Here is a 19939-nt window from a genome sequence, read left to right as displayed (position 1 = left end):
AGTCTGTCTTATTCTTTTGAATGTGATATCTCGAGAAGGTCTTCAGGGAATCTCCTCAGATTTGGCACAAATGTACAGTTGGATTAAAAAAAATCAACTGATTAGATTTTGGTGGTCAAAGGTCAAGGTCACTGTGACCCTGAGTCTGTCTCATTCTCGTGATCGCGATATCTCAAGAAGGCCTTGAAGGAAAAAATGTGGGGAAAATGTCCACTTTGATTCAAGAATAAACAAAATTTCACACAAATGTCTAATAGGTATTTTATGAGCCCTTTAGATGGCGCTCTTGGGTTAAAGAGAGAGGCTCAAAGAATAGCAATTCAGTGTGCTTTCAACCATTTGTTGAACAAAAAGTGCCATCTAGTGGGCTCAAAAAATAAAGGAAATGCTTCATTAGACTTCATTCGTCCATTACTACTAATAGCATAAAGTGATGAAGTGATGACATTTTATATCCAAAAGGTCATAGGTCAAATTCACTGTGACATTGTAATGTTTGGCAAAAACTTTTCTGGCCATTATTCAGTGTCTGAGGAACAGAAGGTTAGACATTTGGTCAAGTAGAGAACTGGTGACACTTATCTTGGGTGTCTACTTTTAAACTTGGCTGACTGTGTAAATCTGCTGTGCTGTCCAGTTGAAGATTTGTGTGAAGCATCCATGTTTTAGAAAATGCAGACCCTTTGCAGCAACATCCATATTTGAAGCATTATCAACTGTAATGGCTTCACATGAGTCTGGAGAGACATGGATGTAGACTGTGACTTGACTGGTTCCCAGAGGCATACAAACAAGAGACCGTAAATCTATTTTAAGTGGATGTTGAATGGAGTGTGGACGGAGAATCCAGTCAGTCAGTGGACCCGTATAGTAACCCACATAAAGCACAGCAAAACCACAACATCATGCTCATATTTGTTTTATAATGGATGTTATATAATAATATGATCGCTGAGCAGAATGAGTGCGTCAAACAGCAGGTGTGCTGATGCATCATGGATGAGAGATTAAAAGCCCCTTGATTTTAATGTAAAGTACATACTATGTGTGTTATGGCTAAAATACACTTTAACATGGTTTGTGCAGCATTCATCTCTGAATTAAACTGGGTACACACAGAGAGGAACTGGATCCCTGTCAGTCATTCATCTCTCATTTATTGAGTGCACATGGGCTCATGATGTGCCAACCACTTCACAGTCCAGAAGCTCATATTGCAACAGTTAGTGAGCAAACTAATAAAAGCCATGGCAAAATCCCCTACAGAGATTTACTATCGTACTAAGCTCTCTCTGAGGAAAACCAGACGGATGATTTGATGATATTGGCAGCATGAATGCTGGCCTCATGCGCACAGTTTACCGAGACTTTTTCCATGTGACTTTATTTCTTACTTTGCAGTGGATGTGAATCAAAATGTAGCAAATACAATAATAAACCAAAATAGGAATGCTTATGATGGAAACTGCCACAGAGTTTGTAGCACACTATTGTCTACAACAGGGTATACACAACAACCAAATTTATACAGTCTCAGCCCAGAAAGAGTGGCTCAATAGCATGAATGTTATAGACCAAATCACTGTTACACCCAGCCAACAACAACCACCACTTCCAGGTAGACAACTGGCAGTTGATTTTAGGGATGCATCGAAATGAAAATTTGTGGCCGAAGCCGAAGCCAAATACTATTAAACGCTTGGCCGAATACCGAGTACCGAATACCAAATATCGTTGTTTAGTTTTTCATTAGTTTTTGCAGATGAACCCCCTCCAGATTAGTGTTGTCGCAGTACCAAAATTAGGACCCACTGTACGATACCAATGAAAATATCATGGTTCTGAGTAGTATCACGATACCACAGCGAAAATGAGGCAGATGTGCCTTTCATCATTTATAAAAAGATAAATCACTTTTCTGTTATAGGCTACATCAATGATATTTCAATGGAATAAATTACTTATTGACTTATGCATACTTCGAAAACAGCATCAATGAGTGATGAACATAGGGGGGATCAAAATAAAATAAATAAATAAAATAAGAATCAACCAGCCACCCTCCTCCCCTGACAAGTCCCTTCATAAGTAATGAACAGTCCCTAAACTGCGGTGAGGTTTGTGGGCCGTGAACGGCTCGTTTCTCCTCTGACACGTCACATACCTGTGTTAGGCTGGCTCGGCTGTTCAGGTACTTCTGGGCAGTCATGACGCCAAGAAGAGGATATTATTGGAGCTGACTTCTCTGTCGCCGGTAAGCCGATGGCCGCCGTATTTGACAGGAATACATTACTGTCTGTGTCTGTGACCCCCATTCAACCCACAATCGGTGGGATTCCCCTTTCGTTTCTGCTGCTGGTTGAAATCTATAGGCTGCTCGCACAGCGTGCTGAATGATTTAAGCCTATTTTGCTCGCTCAAAACTATTTTTAGTCGCTAATGCGAGTGATCGCCACACTGCTGACATTTTAATCCGCCCGTCACGGCACGTTGTTTGATTGCGTTATCAAAACGCCGCTATTATTCGGCCTTGCTTTTAACTTTTGTTTTTTTGTTACTTTTGTTGTCATGTTCAGTTGTAACTATAATTTATAAAGATACATAGTTTAACACAGTGGTCTGACCTATCTGACATTTCTACTTTGCTAATTGTATGTACTGTGTTGCTTTGCTATCATCTTTGATAACCAAATCTACTGGCATAAAAGCTGCCATGTACTGTTGTGGAGGAGGGATGCAGCAAAATGAATCTAAGTCACCTTAAAATTCTGTATCAGTTTACATGTACTCTATATTTAGAATATTTTCACCACTTTAACTTACACACTAACTGATGGAGGCAGTGGTAGACCAGCAACTCTTGTGTACTGTAAAGTAAAATTACTGTTTTTGTCTAAGAAGTCTGGTGGCTTTGAGATAATGACTTCAATTCAAAGCCACACACATGAAGCAATGAAAATATTCTAAATATAGCATAGGCCTACTCTTAACCTGATATTGATTGACCAATTGAGGCAGCATTTGCTTAGCAACTTCTTACTTGACGTGACGCAGGGGTTTTCTACCCAGAAGTTGTGAACAAACATTGTGATTAGGTGACCACTGATGATTCTGGGTCTGATTGGTTAAATGGATTAAAGTTTAGTATCTGACAGGATAACTAGACACCTATGAAGTACATGTTTGATTGTTTAATAGGTTGATTAATAGTATTAAACTGTGGGTAAAGGTAGAAAGTGAGGCTTGGCGAAAGAGCTTAGTGCTAGGGTTATATGAGTAACCAACCACCACCAACAGCTGAATTCATGAAGAAAACTTTGTTTCTCTCCCATGCCTCCATGGAAAACGGAACATATTGATTTATTGATTGATTGAACTCTAACACAACTGGTGCAGTGTAATCCAAGTCTCTGTATCCAGTCATATGCTCAGTACTTCCCACACATGTGCATTTTTGCAAAAAAAACCTAACTTTTTTAAAACTGAACTAAAAGTAAAACTTATCTGTGCTCTCTTCAAAGCCAGACTCAATACTGAGGGTTTTTTTTGTTTGTTTTTTTCAAGCAAAGATGAATGTGTTTGGGAAGTGCTGAGCATACAAGTGGATAAATGAGACTTGGATTATACTGCATTAGTTGTGTGTGAGTTTGTAAACAGATGAGTTGATATAGTTTTGCTCTTGTTAAACATGGACCCCATCCATTCAGTAAATCAGTGTGTTTCCCATTTCTTGTGGAGGCATACAATAAAAAGTTTTTATTCCATACATTCAAAGTAATGACATGGCATAACTAAGTGATATGCAAATGATCATTTTGTGGGTGAGGTGCTCCTTTAAGTTAAATTTTGATGTACTTATTTACAATTCATGCAAATGAACTTGCTATACTCCACTACATTTTAGAGGGAGATACTGGGCTTATTACTCCATTACATTTATTGGACAGCTATTGTTTAGGATAAGGTTAGGATTTTACAATTTAAAAAAAACAAAAAACAAACAAACATATGAGTCTATACAATAAAATTTATTTTTGAAGATTAAATTGGTGCCTCCAAAACTGTAATGCTTGTTACCCTCACAGAAAACATTGTTTAAGTCAACCAAGTCAAACCTGGCCCAAGTAGTAGAAAGCCGGCACTTGGTCAGTGACTTATGGTGACGGACAACTTTCATGTTGACGTGATATATGGTTGGTTGCTGTTATTGTTTAACGGCACCTGATGGCTTTAGGGGAAATGTGGCGGGACAACAATAAAGGCAACAGAAATCCGAGAGGGGCAGGCGGGCGGGGTGGTCTATGGGTCCAACAAGCACTGACTTTCACTCGGGAGGCTGGGTTCCACTTACCATAATATTATAAAGCCAAACCCTTTTCTTTTTTCCTAAACCCAACAATGTGCACGTGTTGGCAAAACCTAACCATGTGAGTTTGTCGTTGAAGGAATAAAAAATCAATTTGCAGTGTGGTACTGAGGTAATGCTTTTATCTTGAAAAAGACTGTATACAAACTGGGGGGCGGATCATGATCATGAAAATTCAAATTATCAATTTTCATTCGAATTTGCATATTGCATTCACTTCATAAATTATGACGCATGGCTCTGCCCTACACAAAAGTAGATAAGCTGCTTTTCTAAGTAAAAAGTATCAGTATTGGCATCGGTATCAGCAATACTGGCCCTGTATTTACTTGGTATCAGAGCAATATCAAATTTTGCAGTATTGCACAGCCTTACAAACTGTACATTTCCTGTGAAAACTGAAGTGTATTTTAAAAACCAAAAGTGTAACAGGCAGAAGTTGCCACAGCATCCCAGAACATCCCCAGGGTACATTGCAAGTCATATCTTAACGTGGAATATCCGTGACCAAACGTCAATATGTGACGAGGTCGAAATGAGAATGTTTTGGTTTAGCTTGGGGTCCCTGTCTATGAGTTGTTAGCAGTTCTACAAACAATCAAATATTTCACAAGCAAACATTAGAGAAACATCAAAAACATAAAAATAGCATCAAATCCCTGTTAACCCAATTGAGCTGACAGTTCTAAATTAAACAGAGGAAAATCTGCCTTGTTGGTTAAACCAAGTAAATGAAAGCCCAACACTGGCTCCCTCCTCACTCACTCAGCATTCATAAGTGGTTAGCCTATTTTCGTGTCATGGTGATGCTTGAACTATCCACAGCAAGGATCAACAAGGCAAAGTCCTCAACCCACAGCCTTTGGAGAGATTCAGCATAACAGATTTCCAGCCTGATAATCAGAGTGCCTCGGGAATCAGTGCTCCAGCAGGAAAGCGTGGTGTGTTTAGTTTGAATAGAGACTGTGGGGGGTTGAAGGGGTGTTAAGAAGGGCATTATGTAGGTGGCTGTGGGTGGGTGGGTATATGTGTGGGGGGTGGGATAAGGACTGTTCACACCATTAGTGCTGTACTACTAATGTGTCTGTATTGAATGAATGGTGCCAATATAAAATTGATCACAAAAAACATGAATATAGATGTGTGTAGCAGAACGTTTTTCCTCTTGTCTTCTTCCATTAACTAAACCTCCTTGATGTGGAAAAACTTGTACTTTCATCAGTCATCATTTTGATGAATAATAAAACAGATGTGATCAGCATATGTGCATAGTCAGAGCCATACCAAAAATGTAAAGTACAGAACAAGCCTTTCAGCCTCACCCAGTGTCTGTTCTTCATCATTCAGATCCTCATTCATCACCTCATCAGACAAGTTTCAGACAAAGAGTGTGTATTACTTTGGAGCATAAACAAAGGTCAGGCTGAAGCCTCTTAATATAAGACATGGTGAGTGCGAAGGACACTGATGCTTTTCAGGTCAACCGCATGTCAATGCACAAATTAAGCAGAAACAAAGCTGGCTACTTTTTCCCACTTCCTGGCTACTTCATTTCCTGAAGAAAAGCCCTGCATCTTATTTCGCCACAAAGTGGTTTATCTCTGACATCTTTCATCTGTGTGTTGATTGTAAGCATAAGTCGCAGTGTTAATTTCATTGACCAAAATTTATGATGAAAATTTTTCATCAACAACCCTTTTTCCGTGATGAAAATGAGACGATGACGAGCTGGGAAAAAAATGTTCGTGGTGGGCTGAGTACTTACAGTTAACTTCAAACGTCACACAAGTGTCAGGCTGGTAAACTCCAGGAAAAAGTCTGCACCAGGATGTTTCGCTAGCCAGCAAAAAAACACACACCAGAGCAGTGTCAGCTATTGGTGCGAGTTGTTAGCTGTAATTCAGCAGTAAATAATCAGCCATGTGTGTCTGACTGTGGATGGTGAAGCTGCTGAATTGATTTGTGGAGTTTGTTTAGTTGCAGCTTTGGCTGTTAGCAGCTAGCTCTGCTTGTTAGCTGCTGAACGGCAGCGGAGCAAGCAGCCACCGGCCGCCAGACCTTACAGCTGATCCCTGCAGGACTCCACTCAGTCCGGACTGGAGACGCTTTATGAGTTAATGCTGTTTGACAGGCAGGTAGGAGGCTCAGTGAGTGTAGCTGTGCTGTAAGTAAACAGTCTGAACTCAGCGCAGTTTTCTCAGACAGCTGAAAGTCCAGTTTTAATCACAGACTCTGTGAGAGGATGACTTTAAACCAACAGACTAAAGGCGAATTAATATGTGTGTGTGTAGCTCTATGCAGAGCCTATGCCGTAGCTTACGTACATGGCCTACGCCGTTTTGGGCATTCATACTTGTGCTGTGTTGTATCTGTGTCACTCTGCAATTACACCTCCAAAGCACTAGTCGGTAGTGGGATTTCTTTAAGGTGCTGTGGAGAATTAATAGTGACAATTAAAAAAAAAAAAGTACACAAATCAGCTTCATAATAACTCACAGGATTCACAGACAAAGCAGTGGTCCTTTGCTGGACATATTTTCCCCACAAATACAACATGCTTGTGTTATTAGCGTAGAACTATGGCATTTTACATTGTACACATTAGCTTAGGGGCTAGCAGACACTCTCTACTCATGTAAAGTCAGGGACAACAACAACATTTAATAAAGATAATGTTACAAAATTTGACTTCATTGCAACTCACAAGGTTCACCCACAAAACAGCTGTCTTATACTTAACACGTTTTCCAAACAAATACAACATGCTAACATTTTTAGCAAGGCCTATGGCATTTTACGTTGTAATGTAGTAAGTACGTTGTAAGCCATGATAAGCCATGATAAATCACACACAAGACGTAAATGCTATTTTTCGAGGCTTTATTGTCTTCACACATAGGCTCTACGTCAACATAGATCCTATGTCATAATTCCTGCTTAACATGTCACAGCTTCTCAACAGTGAGATCGATATGTCAGAGTTCACAATTTAACTGGGTACAAATCCTAGTTGTCTAAATGAAATTCTATACAACCTGTCACCTTGATTCTGATATCTGGTACATGAATTACCTTCAGTTGATTAAGATAAAAACAAAAAAACATATAGAAAACAAAATAACTAATAGTTGAATGTGGCTTTACGATGAATGTCATGAATTTTCACTGACTAAAATGTTTTGAATTTTCATAGACTAAAACCATGAAAAATAAAAATGACTAAAATGTGACTAAAACTAATAAGCATTTTAAGACTAAATCTGAAATAGCTGTCAACTGAGTAAGTGGGAATTCCTCCTTCTCATGATCCTCTCTTTCCTTCCATTCTTTCTCCTAACCCCAGAACATATTTCAGGCACAGAAATGTTCCTTACTTTAAGCTCTGTATACTGTAGCTTTAAGTGTGTGATTATCATGCTTCAGTGAAGACAACACTGGGCTTAGATCACATTCCGCACAGAAACTGATCTGATTTTGCATGTGCTCAGTTTCTCTCATGTATGTTTAACACAGGTGTGGTTGGATAACAGCAGGCCTGTGCGCACTGCTTAAGTGACTCTCTTTACTTATTGTGGACTGCTCTTGTTTTTTTCCATCTGAGTGCCTTTTCTCAGGATTACCGTTCCAAAACTATAAATGGGCCAAGTATTACCTGAAAGCAGTTTCCCACACTTTTCTGTTTTTAACCCTCACATAAAATATCACAGGTTTTGATCTCTGTATTTTGAAGCTGACAGAAACTAATACCACATAAAAAAGGAAGGATGTGATCGCTCAGCTGTTACAAGTCGGATGAATATGCAGATGCAGGTGTGATGAGGCTGGTCCCTGACAGGTCGACTAGATGATCGCGTCCTATTTACATTCTGTAAATGATTGTGGGATCAGGCTGCCGTGTCAGTGCATCTCATCGGCTTATTCTGTCAGACAGGATTTGCAGATATTGATACGAGGTCTGCCTGTGGTGCTGTTCTGCTCTGCGCTGTGTGAACTCACCAAAGACAGAGAGCCCCACCCCATGCCAACACATCACTCTTCTGTTTCCCAAGTCAGAGCACTGCCAGAGGAAATATTATGAGTAGCAAACCCCCTCCGAGGGCATCCATCGGTCAAATTCACATTCCGTGAACTCAAACGGCACAAGGGTTGCGCTAGAAACAGATCAGACATCACAATTACCAACAACAGGAAAGGAAATACATTCGTCCTGTTGGAACTGAAGCGAAATCTAGCATTGTAATTCTCTCTGAATAGGAACATGAGCTAAATATCTCAAATATAAAATGTGTAAATTAGCTGCAAATGTCAGCGCAGCAAGAACCAAAGGTCATTACCATTCATCTCCGTCCCAGCAGAGCATCCACTGAGACTAGTTACAGTGACGCTGGAGTTACAGGAACTGATCTCAGGGCGGTTTTCTGGTACTGGGCTGGCTGTTACTCTATTAATCATAGCTGGACAGGAAGCTATTGGAAATCAGCAGAGGCCCCATGATACGATATTATGTATGTAGACAGGGAGGGAGTCCGCTACGTTGCACTGCTATGTTTCTACAGTAGCCAAGAATGGACAAACCAAACACTGACTCTACACAGGGCCATTTGCGTTTTGGCACCGGCCAACGTAATGAGCAGTCCTCCCGCAACAAACAGCATCGAATGAACACTGTTATTTTTTAATTTTTTTTGCAAAATGGCTTTTTTCAGTGTTCAAGGTCAAGGTCACTTTGACCTTGCATTAGTCTCATGTGTGAACACATTATCTCAAGAAGGTCTTAAGATAGTTTCCTCTAATTTGGCACAAATGCCCACTCTGACTCAAAAATGAAATGACGAGAATTTGCGGGTCAAGGTCACTGCCCTCACAAAACATGCTTTTGGCTCAAGAATTCATACACTAATTATGACAAAATTTCACACAAATGTTTGATAGGATAAGATGATGATCAAAAGGTCAACTTCACTGTGGCATCATAATGTTCTGCAAAAACCCTTTCCTGGCCATTACTCAATGTCATCTCTAAGGAACAGAAGGGGAGACATTTGGTCTGGTACTGAATTGGTGTCACTAATCTTGGGTCTCCATCTTGAAACTATGCTGATTGTTTTGCTCTGTGCTGTTGGAGGGAAGATGTGTGTGAAGCATCCATGTTTTCTTAGACATGGATGTAAACTGTACCTGTAACTTGACTGGTGTCTGAAGGCATACAACTACAAGATGGTAATTCTGACCTCTGCAGATAATTTGGCTTCTGGTTCAAATCCCCTGAATGTCTGAATCTGAAGTTACCAGAGAAAAAAGGTTAGCACACACAGGTAGGGCCCATCTGCAGTGTGCTAAACAGCATCAGAGAAACACTGATTTGTTGAGTGAAACTGCTTTATTCAGTGTTTTTACTGGTTTTAATCACCTGGTCCATTTGTTTTTGAGAGGAAGAGGCCTTTGTGGATGATTCGGTTCTTGTTAAAAACCTCCTGAACAATGAACACTGAAGGAATTCTAACCAGGGGAAGTTCCATCTGGTTACATTCTGCAATCCTCATTGTTAGATACCACTAATATCCCCCTAAATCTAACACACGGAACCTTGAAACTGCAAATTATATTCCCAGGAAAAAAAATTGTCAACATCTGTTTTATCTAATATGATAACGTTTTCAATCTGTTCATCACACTTCAGTCATTTATATTGCAGCAAAATGTATATAGTGGACTGAAGAAGCAATTGACCTATGGCTAAGCCACGCCCCCCTCCACTCACTCGGACAAACTATCAACATTCAGTGACCAGCGCTATGGCAGGTGTCACAGTACACGGCATTTTGCGTGAGGCAGTTGATGATTTCTGGGGACATAATGATCAGATGTCATTGAGAAGTAACCAAAAGGGCCTAAACTACACATTGGACGGATATATTCATCATTTTATTGGTGAAAATTGGCTTTTTATTGTTAGACTTTGTTGATCTATTATTTTCAGGTTTTTAGGATGTAAAATGCTGCTGAATCAACCTGATCTCATCAAATACTGGCACTTGGTTAGTGACTTATGGTGTCAGACAACAATGAGGAAAGCTGTCCTTTCATGCCGGCATGATACACATCCAGTCACTCTTATTGTTTAATAGCGCCCAGCGGCATTAGTGTGAAGGGGTCCATGTCATTGGTCCGACATCCCATTAGTCCGATGGTCCGCAGTGCTGAACGGCCCCCGGTGGGCGTATTTCTGCCTTGATGGTGCGCCGCGACCGGCTCTGGGCCAGCTGGGAAAGGCTTGAGGCGAAGCAGGCTCACAGCTTATGTGTTTGTCACTTTTTTTTTCATTTTAACCCACACCATGATCTTTTCCTAACCCTAACCAAGTGGTTTTTGTGCCTAAACCTAACCAGACCTTAACCACAGGGCATCATGATGATTTCGGAACGGACTTCGGAACAATGGGTTTAATATGGTCGGAACAATGGGATGTCGGACCAATGGGCTGTTGAACCAATGGGCAGTTCCCGTGTGAAGCGCGGTGGGATAACAGTGTAAGTTAAGGGGGGAAAGTCCAAGTAGGGTGGTTGGGAGGGGTGGAGGATGAGTCCAACAACCACCCACTTTCCTGCTGGAGGCCAGTGTTCACTTCCTGTAAGACTGTAAAGCCAAACCCTATTCTTTTCCCCTAAACCCAACCACGTGCTTCTGTTGCCTAATATAAATTCAACCACATACATGTGTTGGCAAAATGTAACCACATGCGTTTGTTGTTGAAGGAAAAAAAGGTCAATTCATGGTTTTGTACCCACATTGTGCATTTAATTTGAAAGAGACTGTATGCAAACTGTACATTTCCTGTGAGAACAGAAGTGTATTTTGAAATCAGACAATGCATGTAAAAGGCAGATGTTGACACAGCGTCCCAGGACTTCAACAACCAATGCACCCAGGGTACCTAGCACATCACATGTTGATGTGGAAAGTCCATGACCAAACATAAATATGTGATGAGGTTGGAGTGAGAATGTGTTGGCTGAAAGCACACTGTGTAGTCCACATAAACTTTAGCAGAATAGCCCTCAAACAGCAGAATGGCCGTTCATGCTAACATAATTTTTTAATGTTGCTAGAATGCCCAGGAATATTAACACCCCGGGTACAAATAGCATTATAGTATTGTTGGTAATAGACACCAAATGCTGGACACACAGGTGCTAATAGCATCTGCCTAAATAAATGCTATGCCACTATGAAAATGTGGAACTCCTGAATCCATTACACTTCTATTGTATCGCTCCCAAGAGAAAAAAACTTAAAGGCTGCGCAAGCTCTTTGGGGCTGCACGTAGTTGGATGTGTATATGTACTGTGGAGGTACTTTTAGAATAAAACAGTATTTGAGTGTACACATACACACAGTAGGTCAAGATTTGAAAGGTATGCCTTAGTAGTCAATCTGCACAATGCATTGCCCCACAATAAAGTCCCTTTGACAATAATAAAAGCAGACATGTAGTATTGATAGATTATCTAACTTGAGAAAACACACGGAAAGAAATAGATCAACATTTTTGGAAAAATATGCTGATCTGCTTTCTTTACGAGAGTGAGGTAAGAAGATCAATATCAATGTCAATATCATGTCTGTGTTATGAGAGCTGGAGTCAGGAGTTAGGTATGAACTATTCCTTTATTCATTCTTAATAACTGGTGTACTTTTAAAAGAGATCAGCATTTTTGTAAATCAATAGCTATAAAATAAATGTGCTAAACCATGTAAAAACACTGGTTTGTTGCTTTGAGTGTACTGCAGGGTACTTGTCATAACCTGCATGTCTGACTGTGTGACTCCTGTTTTGTGGGACAGAGCATGTCTGAGCTGAAGGTGTGCTGTCATCCTGTGTTCTCCAGGTCGTCTCTTTCTGTTGGTGTGGGAGTGGGAGACGTGGAGGCTGTGATTAGCGGGCTGAGCCCGTGAGTGAACCTATGGCAGAGAGACAGCACAGTGCAGGTAAGAACTGCTAGACACACCGAGACAAACAGACAGTATGTATCCAACTCTAATACAACAAAACAACACAATCTGTATGAGGATGTACCTGGGGAGGGAGCCTTCTGTTGCAGATGGTAGTCCAACATGACTAACTATCTTAAACCTGCCTACATGTAGCAGCCCTTAGTGACTGTGATCTATTACACCCAAAAATGCAAGAGTGGTACAGTGAACAACACACAGAGGATTATACTGTGATGTTTGTAGCAGAGCCAAGCTGATAGTGATAACTGTATTTGAGAATTTACACAAGATTATGTGTCTACCACCACACTAGCAGCTCTGTGAGGCTGTACATAGGCATAGTGGCGCTTTAACTAAATGCTAATGTCAGCATGCTAACATGCTCACTGTGAAAATGCTAACATGCAGATGTTTAGCAGGTGTAATAGTAACCATTGGTGTGTCTCAAATCACATACTTCCGTTAGTACACTTCCATGTAGTATACTGTGTGCACTATGTACTCATTGGCGTTGTGCGCAAATTTCGACAGGGTAGTGTTGTCTCAAACCAAACACCGCTGTTGTGCACTCACCGGAAATGACGACCGCAAATTAGCTAGTTAGCAAACTAGCATTAGCATTCGCGTTACTGTTCGTGGTACCAAATCATTACAGACTGCTAAATTAATCCAACAAACATACTGCTGGCTTATATCTGACAACAGTATAGTGGTGCTTAGAGCAAAAAACACGTGAATTTGTACAGTGCAGCAATGTTCAAGGTCGCACAGTCCTCGGCTGCTATTTCCAGTTTGAGAAGTGGTCCCTCCCCTTCTGCTACGTAGCCAAGATGGCGACCATTGAGTGCGAGAAGTGTCCATAGTTCCACACTCAACTTTTTGACCGTTTTGAGTGCACCATCCGGGTACTCATAGTGCACTGCATTTTTCCATACTTCTCAGTGTGAACACACCTCTGCAGTCAAAATAGTAAGTGTAAGTACAAAAGTACACGATTTGAGACACAGCACATGTTTACCATATTAGTTTAGTGTGTTAGCATGCTAACATTTAGCATTAGACGCAAAGTACAGCTGAGGCTGAAGGGGGTGTCATTAGTTTCACAGATCAGTATTCATAAAAACTTTGACCTGATTATGTTGCTTGATAAGAAGTCAGGGGGTCACCAAAGTTAATATAATTCATCCTAAGGGGAACGTGAATCTGTGCACCAAAGTCAGTAGGATTCATCCTCTGGGGACCATGAATAGGCCTACATGTACAAATTTGAGGGCATTCCAATCAAAGGTATTTCAGTCTGGGCCCAAGTGATCAACAAACCAGCACAGCCACACACAAAGCCACACCATGAGCTTGGCTAATAATTTGACGTAAGCTTTTATTTGTTCCTTTATATAGAACTACAAACACAAAATTTTGTTTATTAAAGAACTGTGACCAAGATATGGCGTAAGGGTTACATTTTCCAGTTGAAAAAATAAAACATGTCAGTGTTCTCTGGAAAAAGTAGGCTATGTAAAAAAGAAAACCTGTCCTCAGACCAAAATAACAGAAAAAGGTTATCACTTCCAAAATGACCGTTAGAGAACATCAGCAACAGACACATATACTCACTAACACATGGTTGAGTTTGTGAAACAGCACCAAAACTTCTTGGTTAGGTTTAGGAAAAACATCATGGTTTGGGTTAAAATAAGTATATTGCCTATGTCAGTTAAATATGTTACGTACATTAAGTAAGTTACTTATGTATGCAAGTTAAAATAAGTCAACATTGACTTACACAGGACAAGAACAGCAGTCTATGAGTCAAAGTCCTATTTTTGTTTAATGGATGTATAAAGAGAACCGGATATACCATTTGAGGTGGGGCCTGGTTCATTCCTATAAAAGTTGCTAGTGATGCATACAGAGATTCACAGATGTCCCTTTCAGATGAATTTTTCCCACAGGCTTATACCCACAATGTAACAGACATCCTATGAATACCTACCTATTAATATGTAAACTGTCAACAGTCTGTGTGATATGCTGAAATCATTTGACAATTTCAGTTCTGCTGTCACGCCTGAGTTTGATCATCCAACAAATTCCAAAATGTGTGGTAGTTCTGATGTTTTTATTAGAGAAAGGGTTGTGGAGGACCCAGAATGGATGAATGTGCTCAGTAAACCCCATGTTGACTTGCATGTTGGAATATTTGTTTTGTATAGATTTAAATTTTGGCTTGATGATGGCTCTAGAGGAAAGACCAAGAGGGCAGCAGTAAGACAATTGAGTGCACATAATCCAAATCTAATGCCAGTGAAAGCCGAAATCACTGAGATGATTTCTTAAAATTGCCTGAACTTTATTGATTTTATCCTATTTAGAATTGTATGTTTTGTTATCTGACTTATCATGGCTGCCAATCAGACAGTAGACATTAATCCACTTTTTTTTTCCCTGGCACACTACCATGCTGGAGCGAGTCCGCTGAGCTGGGATTGACCCTCAGTGCACTCCTTTTGATTGGCAGAGCTGACCACAGGATGGATGTCACAGATACATTATGTCTGATTGCTAAGGCTGACTATAGCCTTTTTGGGATTCACATATCCTAAAAGCTGCAGTAAAAAGACTGTGAGGAGAAGAGGAGGTACTAACTAAAATTGTCCACAAGCTCATGCAGAGCAGTAGAACAAACACCACAGGCTGCGGCTTTTGTAGTTTATATAAAGCAATGTTTGCAACAAGCTTCCTGCCCATGTTAGAGGCTGGAAAACTTTCTCACTACCATCAAGCAGTTCTCCTGAAATATTGAGCTACAACATCAGTCTTATTTTTCATCCAAATACGCCATGAGTTTGCTCTTGTTGCCTCGTCTGCCAACTAAATTTACTCATCTTCAATGTTTAAAATGCACACTGCTGTTGTTTTTTTAAAAAAGCTCACATGCATGCAGAAAGAGAAAAAAAAAATTCATTTAAGAATGCATTTGAGCAGTGAGCGTGGAGTAGGTTTAGGAGAGCAGCTGATACACATGTTACATAAGAGCCAGGGTCTATCAGTGCAGTGGGAGCTCCGTGGAGTTCATCATTCTTCCAGCTAATCCAGAGATGTCTTTAGGATTGACGGATGCTGGACTTTAGAGGCATTGACAGCAGATGCGTCTTTCATCCACAGAGGGCAGCCATGCGTCACCTTCCAGCCCTCAAACAGCAAATCAATCTGTAGCAACCAGGTAGGACAGCAGGCTTCCACGAGCAACACAGTCAAATAAAGGAGTCAATGTGGTGCATTCAGCTCCAGTGAATGCACCAGTGTACATTGGAGGTGTCTGACTGGAGGTGTCTTTTTATAAATCACAAAGCATGAATGGCTTTATCTGTGGATATGTCTGATTTCTGTGGTGCTCTTGGTCTGGAGATGTAGGAGGAGTGATGAAAATATTTTCTTGTGTTTTTTGTTCTTCCCAATATTATAGTTGAATAGTGAATAGTTTTGAAAAAATATATATATACTTCATATCAGACGTTGTGCTAGACTTTTTTGTCGCCGGTCATTTTGACCGACAGGGTCATAAAAATCTGGTCATAATCTATTTTTACCAGTCATTTTAATTTTCGTTTTTAAATGATAATAAAGATATTCAAAGACATTTAGTTTTCATTCGTTCGTTTTTAATAAATCCAACAAGCAAGTTATAAAGTGTGCATTAATAAGGACATGAACGAAAAGATGAACAGACATCCATACACCGCAGTGCTTCAGTTTGGCGTCTGGTCTATTTTTCATGCGAGCCGCGAGTGCTTCTGTCAAGCTGGATAGAGCGGATCGTACCAAACAGGAAGTCTAACACAGAAAAGACAAGAGAATCCGGCCAATTTTCAAAATAAAATAACAGCATGCTAGGAACGTGAGGAGAAAATACCGTGTTTATAATTTAAAATAACACAACAGTGCATAACCGAACACATTTTTCAATACCCTAATCACTTCATTACAATTTCAATTTTGTGTCACCAAGCCTACAGACTACATAAATAAAATGGTCAGAACAATATATATATATATATATATATATATATATATATATGTGTATATATATATATATATGTATATATATACAGTACAGGCCAAAAGTTTGGACACACCTTCTCATTCAATGCGTTTTCTTTATTTTCATGACTATTTACATTGTAGATTCTCACTGAAGGCATCAAAACTATGAATGAACACATGTGGAGTTATGTACTTAACAAAAAAAGGTGAAATAACTGAAAACATGTTTTATATTCTAGTTTCTTCAAAATAGCCACCCTTTGCTCTGATTACTGCTTTGCACACTCTTGGCATTCTCTCCATGAGCTTCAAGAGGTAGTCACCTGAAATGGTTTCCACTTCACAGGTGTGCCTTATCAGGGTTAATTAGTGGAATTTCTTGCTTTATCAATGGGGTTGGGACCATCAGTTGTGTTGTGCAGAAGTCAGGTTAATACACAGCCGACAGCCCTATTGGACAACTGTTAAAATTCATATTATGGCAAGAACCAATCAGCTAACTAAAGAAAAACGAGTGGCCATCATTACTTTAAGAAATGAAGGTCAGTCAGTCCGAAAAATTGCAAAAACTTTAAATGTGTCCCCAAGTGGAGTCGCAAAAACCATCAAGCGCTACAACGAAACTGGCACACATGAGGACCGACCCAGGAAAGGAAGACCAAGAGTCACCTCTGCTTCTGAGGATAAGTTCATCCGAGTCACCAGCCTCAGAAATGGCAAGTTAACAGCAGCTCAGATCAGAGACCAGATGAATGCCACACAGAGTTCTAGCAGCAGACCCATCTCTAGAACAACTGTTAAGAGGAGACTGCGCCAATCAGGCCTTCATGGTCAAAGAGCTGCTAGGAAACCACTGCTAAGGAGAGGCAACAAGCAGAAGAGATTTGTTTGGGCCAAGAAACACAAGGAATGGACATTAGACCAGTGGAAATCTGTGCTTTGGTCTGATGAGTCCAAATTTGAGATCTTTGGTTCCAACCGCCGTGTCTTTGTGAGACGCAGAAAAGGTGAACGGATGGATTCCACATGCCTGGTTCCCACTGTGAAGCATGGAGGAGGAGGTGTGATGGTGTGGGGGTGTTTTGCTGGTGACACTGTTGGGGATTTATTCAAAATTGAAGGCACACTGAACCAGCATGGCTACCACAGCATCCTGCAGTGACATGCCATCCCTTCCGGTTTGCGTTTAGTTGGACGATCATTTATTTTTCAACAGGACAATGACCCCAAACACACCTCCAGGCTGTGTAAGGGCTATTTGACCAAGAAGGAGAGTGATGGAGTGCTGCGGCAGATGACCTGGCCTCCACAGTCACCGGACCTGAACCCAATCGAGATGGTTTAGGGTGAGCTGGACCGCAGAGTGAAGGCAAAGGGGCCAACAAGTGCTAAACACCTCTGGGAACTCCTTCAAGACTGTTGGAAAAGCATTTCAGGTGACTACCTCTTGTAGCTCATGGAGAGAATGCCAAGAGTGTGCAAAGCAGTAATCAGAGCAAAGGGTGGCTATTTTGAAGAAACTAGAATATAAAACATGTTTTCAGTTATTTCACCTTTTTTTGTTAAGTACATAACTCCACATGTGTTCATTCATAGTTTTGATGCCTTCAGTGAGAATCTACAATGTAAATAGTCATGAAAATAAAGAAAACGCATTGAATGAGAAGGTGTGTACAAACTTTTGGCCTGTACTGTATATATATATATATATATATATATATATATATGTATATATATATATATATATATGTATGTATGTATGTATATAATTTTTACAAAGTATTAATGGAGACTTATTTATACATGAGGAAAAAAAATTCTAACCAGCTGATTTTTCATTGTATGTTCTGAAAGCGCTGTGGTTAACGTGTGGTTAGGTTTTTGCACAAAAACAACTTGGTTGGGGTCAGGACAAGATCATGTTTTGACTTAAAATATCCAGTTTGGATGCTACAAATATGGCTAGAGATGTTCCAGTGTCTCATCAAAGTATTCTTTGGTCAAGGTTAGGGAAAGACTGTGATTTTGGTCAAATGTTAAAATAAAAAAAACAGGCAAGAAAAAAATATAATGCTGTAGTCACTACAAGTGGATAGTGTATTGCAGCATTGCCTATTTCGGCAGAAAACAAAAGAAATTTGTTTTGCTGACGTTCATTTTAAACATTTTTATGACTTGATGGGTATGCTAATTATCAACATTCCTCATTATGTTAATAAAAGCACAATTCACTCAGCATTATGTTTCCTTAGAAAACCTATTTGTTGTTACAAGTCAAACTGTAAAAAATAATGGAGGTATCTATGGTGACATCATCTGTTGGTTTGTGGTATCCTGTTTTAAAGCCTCAGGTTTGGCATTTTGGCTGTCGCCATCTTGGATTTTTGAAAACAGACATGATGAGAGGGTGGATCTGACTCACAGACTGTGGCGACGCCTCGCAGACAGCCTGTCACTCAAACAACCCCGCCCTTAAACTATGTAATTTTGAGCCCTTAAATTTTGACCAGGTGACTTCTATGAAAATTATGCCCCTGTACAGTTGTCATGAATGGTGATATTATCTATAGAGACTAATACTGGGTTTTTTGTGCTAGGCTGTAAACATGTTTATCTCTGCTGTAAAGTTTGCCATTTTAACATGGAGGCCTATGGGGATTGACTGGTTTTTGGAAAATGGCCATTTAAAGAACTGCAGTTTTTGGCACTTCTGGGTTGGCTTTATTTTCAGCCCCTGAGATTGCTACTTGTTTTAAATTAGTTGAATGTGAATATAGGCTAATTTTCAAGAGACAGGGCTGCAGCTAAATTGTGAAGGCTCTATAGGTCTGTGATGGCAACTTGAGCTCCTGGTTAAAGTTAGAGAAAGATCACAAAACTGTAGATTGAACACATTGATTTTTTCAACATCGAACCAAATGCAACTTCATATCTGTTTTAAAAGAATATCAATGAGAACCACTGAATCAGTCCTTACTGAAAAGTATATATGGCGCTCAGGCTCACCTGACAGGTATTATTTTAAAGGTTAAATCTCTTTTGTCTTACTACTCTGCTCTTTCAGACCTATAAAATTGGTATTCCTTTGAAGTTTTAAAAGCCACTGGGGAGGGCTCAGAGCAGAGTTGTGCATTTTCTCTCTCAGGGCAATGAAATTTCCTACAGACAGGATTTCATGTATTTCTTCAGTCACATTCTTTCTGTCGGGTCCTCTTATCCCTAAAGAGCCTGAGCAGCAATTGCAGCTGAGTGGATCAATCTGAGAAATGCCCGTGAAATTCAGAGCGTTCCCAGGCTGAAATCCCTCTGATTACGTTTCATGGATAATGTGAGGATTTTAACGCGCCACACCGAGTGTACACAATCTCTGGCACACCTTCCAAGTATTGAGTTGCATCCTCTTATGAACAACTCCACTGGCTGGAGGCTTTAAAAGTCTTTTCAAATTACCTTTCAGTTCATCTGCATCTCCCACTCAGGACTGATGCAAATGGGATGCTGAAATCCATGAAGGATCAGAGTCTTCTCCCCCAC

General features: G+C 40.2%; 1 protein-coding gene across 1 annotated transcript in view; it reads left to right on the top strand.

Annotated features, from left to right (window-relative positions):
- lrfn2b (leucine rich repeat and fibronectin type III domain containing 2b) overlaps positions 1-19939 on the top strand; it is a 242917-nt gene that overhangs the window by 146900 nt on the left and 76078 nt on the right. Inside the window, exon 4 of the mRNA XM_033648679.2 lies at positions 12256-12355. The gene's annotated coding sequence lies outside the window, so the exon portion shown is untranslated. The remainder of the gene's footprint in view (positions 1-12255; positions 12356-19939) is intronic.

The sequence above is a fragment of the Epinephelus lanceolatus genome, chromosome 13, assembly GCF_041903045.1.
Source record: "Epinephelus lanceolatus isolate andai-2023 chromosome 13, ASM4190304v1, whole genome shotgun sequence".
NCBI classification, from domain to species: Eukaryota; Metazoa; Chordata; class Actinopteri; order Perciformes; family Serranidae; genus Epinephelus; species Epinephelus lanceolatus.
The sequence above is the reverse complement of the archived record's forward strand: the minus strand, read 5'-3'. Positions and strand labels throughout refer to the sequence as shown.